Source organism: Cyprinodon tularosa, unplaced genomic scaffold, assembly GCF_016077235.1.
Source record: "Cyprinodon tularosa strain WSP-4 unplaced genomic scaffold, ASM1607723v1 ctg830, whole genome shotgun sequence".
In the NCBI taxonomy this organism is placed as follows: domain Eukaryota; kingdom Metazoa; phylum Chordata; class Actinopteri; order Cyprinodontiformes; family Cyprinodontidae; genus Cyprinodon; species Cyprinodon tularosa.
Genome location: NW_024039597.1, coordinates 259,075 through 265,074, shown reverse-complemented (window position 1 = coordinate 265,074; position 6,000 = coordinate 259,075).

Here is a 6,000-nt window from a genome sequence, read left to right as displayed (position 1 = left end):
ACATAACATGTACGTCTGACACGATACCATGAGACTGAATGAAAGTGCAATTTGAAAGAGGAGGGAAAGGAAAAGAAGGGAATGAAGCGACAAACAGAAAAGACAGAACAAGTGTTTAAGCTTGGAGTCACTGAGCAGAGCAGATGACATAAAGGAAATGGCCCTCCCCTCGTCCTTTTGAACACATATTCACACACCTCCCATTGTACTTTTAGCATGTAAGAAAGCATGCGTCAACCAGACAAATATTTTTGCAGAACAAGGATTGGCATGTTAAAAGCAGGTGTCCAAAATGTGCAAATGTGCAAATCAAAAGTATTCACGCTAACTGAAAATTTAGCAGTTTTAATACAGAATGCACTTTGCTGAGTTTTGTTTGTAAATATAAAATCAACAAGTTCCTTAAGTCAACAACTAAATGGGATGGTAAGGATGCGATGCACAAAACACTTGCAACATGCATAAAAATACATGATACTAAAAAGTGTGGTAGATGTGAAGGCTTCCATGAGTTAAGGCTGGTTCACACAAATAGGTTTTCTTCCCCAATTTGACAATCCTAGGGATGCCAAGATCATTAGAATGACAAATATGATCATCTTTTAAGATATTCCTGGGATGTTTGGTGAGTTAAGACGGATCTTGTCTGCTGAAGGCTTCCTGATCCCTCATCGCAATTTGCAAAATTCAACTTGTTGAATTGTCAGCCCGATATCCCAGTGCTTGTGGTGGTCCCCAAGTGTAGACAAAGACACAACCTGTTGGATGTTAGGTGTAGACAATCAGGAAGCTTTCTCAGGTAAAAAAAAAAAAAAGACACACCTCAACAATTTAGTAAGTAAATTCCCTGCTTCTGGCATCTTCGCTAATTTAACCAACAACTTTTTTACTGTGCCATTTCCTGTCTCTTACAACATCTGAATGAAATCTGTTTGTGTGGTGCGTTATGGTCGCCCTGTGGCTGTACACTACACACTGTAATATCAAACCTGTTATATCTACATTTATCATGTTTGGGGTCTAGTAGGTCTTGCAAATTACCCGTCAATTATGAAATCTTGTCGTGTGAGCCAGGACATTACTAAGTGTGGCTCCTACCACCGTTATCAGACTGATCCAACACCCAGAGCTACATCACTGTTAGAGTCCACTTCCTTGACATCAAGTGGAAAGTAGAGTCTGACAGTATGTCAGAGCGACATACCACATTTCTAAATGATAGTTTTACATCAGGCTGAACAATAATTTAATGTAAAATTATGTTGCAATTTAATTTCACTCACCAATAACGGTGATGTAACATTTGAAAACATTACTAGTATTTCAATACACGCTGCAGTCTGTGCTTACAGCATTTGTCACTGACAGGCATTCTGGGCACTGGCGATTTAAACCAAACAAAAAAAGGTGCAGCACACTGGCTAGATGGGTGATGATGTACACCACAGAGAGGAAGCCTGTACCCTACAGCTGAAATACTGTGCAGTTGTAAAGTTCCAAGCCGGTAGATTTCAGCTACTAAATAAGCGGTCAAGATAATGTGACCAAATGTCCCCATTTTGAATCACCTGTACATCACCAGAAGCTGGCGCAATCCTGCAAATGAAAAAAAAAGAACAGAAAGAGAGAAATCGTACAGGGTTGCTGCTGAAAATATTTGCATTGGCCATATACCGTTTTCAAATATAAAGCCACATCAATGCAAACGACAATAAGAATAACAGAATAGCTTCATTTTTACATCTAAAGGTCAATGTTTCCGTTACTTTAAATAATGTTAAATGTACAAACATTTTAAATTTTTGACAATGAATAAAGAGCATAGCTATATATATATTAGACCAATTAAAAAAAGTTATAGAGAAAAGCGACCCTGTTTCTTAAATTCTGCATTTGTCCACTTTGCACAAATTTGTACTTTAACAGCCATCTATAGTTTTTATCTTTTTTAAAGATGCATCATCTTTTGTGTCTCTGTGACTCACTTATAGCATTTCACAAAGCCATAGCTCACGTAAAAATTAAACAAATAATAAATGAAAGCCTTGGTAATGCCACTTGTGATGTTTATATGTAAAGCAATCTACAGATGTCCTACTAACATGGATGAACTGGGAGTTCAAACTGCACAAAAATATTTTATTTTTCAGTTTTTAGGGCATGCGTATTGTGCAAAATATACATGATTATATATAAAGGAGGAGAGACTTGCTTATTGAGTTAAAACTCTTAAGAATCTAAAATCATATAGTATTTCTTATTGAGACAGGAAGCAGACAGACATGCATGCTGAAAAAAGCCTCCAAGCAACAAAACCTATTTTATACGTCTCCCACTCTCATGATAGTGCACTTGCAACTTCATGGAGATGTCCAGAGAGGCAATTATTTTTCCAGAAGAATCAATATATGGATATGAAATTAACTTCTGAACATCAAATTCAATTACCCTCTGCGGCATGGTTTGAATTTTAAGGGCCACATTAATGATTGCAGCTTCTGAGAAGCTGGCCCCACCCTGCAAATAATATTAGAAAGTGATGCAAGCTCCGATCGATTGACTATTAAACCACAGCACTCAAAAATCTGATAAGAGTTTTAACTTAGTGTTATTGATGTTTAAACAACATTTATAAAACTGACTGCCTTAATACTGTTAAAACATATAGCATGAGGGCAGGAGCTAATCGTTACCGCTGGAATTAACTGAACGCTGATGGCCCAGATTTTTCCTCCTATTTTAGTGCAAAGGTTCGATTGACACAAAATCTTTGAACCTGCCTTGTAGCTGTCTCTCAATGGCGTCTGATTGGTAAATATTCTCCTTCAGCGTTGTACTTGAAGCAGATTTAATTGAGTTCTCCATTTCACATATGACATTAAGCATGGTAAATAACCTACAAGGCAGGCTGATAATGCCACAACAGAGACTCCCTCCATCAAAAGGGTAACACTCAAATATTGATGCATCTGCAAATAAAATGCTTTTGCAATACATTATTTTAACCATGGAATAACTTTTTAAAAACTGGTCGACAAAAAATTGTGTGTCCAAACTAGAACTTCCAGCTCATGGTGAAGTTTGAAGCTTGTCTTTCTGCTCCTTGTATATTTTTTAAACTGCGCAAATCATAAGTTAAAAGAAACGCTTATCTGTGACAAGAATATCCCATTTATTGGAGCTTTTTGAGCAACTCTTAATTTTTAAGACAAATTTTGAACATTAAATTGATTTTACAAGCATCTACCAGATCCAAATCATAATTGTTCTTATCAGAAATTGTAGAATTAATTTAGATAGCTGGTTTTCTGGTCACTTCTAAGCATGTTCCAAAATGATTCCCTAGTAAGTAGTAGGAGTGTAAATAATAATGGTTTTGTATCGATGCATCGATCCAACAGCCGACGATCCGATGGATCGATACGTCCGCAAGAGTATCGGTTCATGTTTTTTTTTTTCCCTCCGGTCTAATTTTATCCATTTCCTCCTGGACGTAATTCTCCCTCCCGTGCTGCGGTGGCGCTAAACCTATTTTGCCCTCCTACCTCGCTTCCTGGTTATACTCTTACATCAGTGTGTTGCAGTAAGCTTGACACAGACATTTTTCATTTATGCTCAATATGGAAGCGTGGTCTGTGCTACACGCTGTGGGTCTAGATACGGCAGAGGTGGTGAGAAAGTGGGGGCGAGTTTAGTCCAACGACGGAGGGACATGAGGACCAAAAAGAGCGGAGATCCAGGTAAAAAAAGGGTCCCAGCGTTCCTGCGCACCTCGCTCTTCTAGCGGGTCAAACTTCACGAGTTGTTTTCCGCAATTTCGGTCATAAAAACAAAACAAGGCGGCCTCCTGTCTGCTGCACTGTTTGCGGTGAGCTACAATTTGGGAGAGGTGCAGCGGAGGGGGGCGGGGACGTCTGGAGCTGAGGTATTGCATTGCACTCATTGCACTGATTTTGTGCAGTATTTTTTGATGCAAGGCCTTTCAGAATCTATAACGCAGGGGCATTATTATTTATCAGTGAATGAGGTTTTAATAGGAATAGGTGGAGTGCAACTTTTCTACTTCTTTTATTTGCTGTTGTTTCTAAAAAAAAAAAATGCATAAAGATATTACAGCTTTCATTGATTTATTTCAAATTTGAAACATTGTCTTGCCTGTAAGGTGTAAAAAAAAAGTCACGTTGACTCAATTTATACAAACATACAAGAAGACCAAGAGAAGATTTTTAACACATACCATACATTTAATTACAAAGCTACTGTTGATCCAAGATGTCATATGTCCTATGTAAGCTTTATCATACCAAGCTGCAGAACCAAGTCCATTAATGTATCCCTTATTACATAACATGTTGCTGCATGGTAAAATTCGATTTGTGTATAAAATAGAAAATAAAAACAAGTGAGCTGTTGGTCTTTTATTGTAGACAGGCCACTGTGAGTAAGGGATCTAATCAGGGGATGCAAAAGACAGCAGTCTAATTGCATCATTAGCTAAACCACTGAGTCAGTCAGACTTCAGTCTCACCCTTCCCCCAGCCCACCGTCTTCTGCCCCATCCAGAAATAGGGAGCCAGGCCTCCAGCTCTTTACTGTACAGCTGCTCAAGCAGAATAATTCTAGCATGTTATGTGCAACAGCGCAAAATGTTAAAGTTCCATAAATATCCGCAGAAAAAAAAAGAAAACACAACGTTAATGAGAGTGCTATATGTTGTCATCAAGACAATTCAAGCAGTCATATGTATGCTTGCATTTGTCCTCCAGGGAGTGGTGAGGATTCGTTTTCGAGCTCGGATTCATATTGTAATGATGCTTCCGCAACATGCAAGACATAGACCTGTCTAAACTGACTAAGCTCAGCTTGCCTGAACTATCCAGATTGTGGCCAGAGGTAATCATCACACACAGGTGCACCTTTGTGATCTTGATATCATGTGATTTTTAACGGGGGGGGGGGAAATCTCTCTTGATGCATTGAAATTGGTACAGTGCCACAGTCTTTTTTTAGACTTCCTGCTGTTCTTGTAGGAATGGTGGGTAAAAGAGCCAATTCACTAGCTTTCTGGTTTGGATGATTTCCGGGCCTTCTGAGGGGTGGTTTATGCTTTGCAGGCAGTGAGTGACTGTTGTCTAAATGGAACCGACCTAAGATTGTAAAGTGATCATGATTGACACATGATCAATATAAATAGCAAATATGTCTGAAAAAGGTTTGAATAAATCCACTAAATTCCAATCCAGAACCACATGGTATACTGGGGGGATGTAGGTGGAGTAAAGGATCTATCCTCTCCATGGCTGAGAGCAATAATACACAAGTTAGGTGGTAAGCTGACCTATTTTAAAAGGTTCAAGGTCACATTTAGATAGGGTTAGGGATATAAACTAAATTCAGCCTTTTTTTTTTCCTTCCTCGTCCTTATTTTAAGTAGGTAAAGGAACCCTAGTCGATGTCTATTGATAGACCAATATGAAGGGCTCATATAGTGACATAATTTTTCAGCATATCGCCTTGCCATAACTCCACAGCCCTCCAAGCAGAGCCTATAGGGCTTTGCGATATGGCTGAAAAATGCATCACGATACAAGCTTTTCATATCAGTTGATTTAGTTTTTTTAAACCATAAAAAAAGGAAAAAAGGTGATAAAAAGATGAGCAAATAGAAACACTAAAAGTAAGCAGTAACCTTCACAATGAGGTCATCTCCTACCATCAACCTTGTTTATTTTGGCCATGAGAGATGGAGAAGCTAAACCCTTTCCTCTTCCTACATCCCCCAGAATGCAATGTGATTCTGGATTAGACTAGGGTGAAATTATAGATCTTTCTATCAAACCTATTTTGTATTTATATGGATCATGTTTCTATTATTATTTATAGATGCAGTACAGTAAATACAAAATAAAACAAACACAACCAGAAATATTTCTAAGTACTTTGTGTGTATTAATCCATAACTGTCAGTTTTGCTGCTCAAAGGGCCCAAATCAGCAGCAG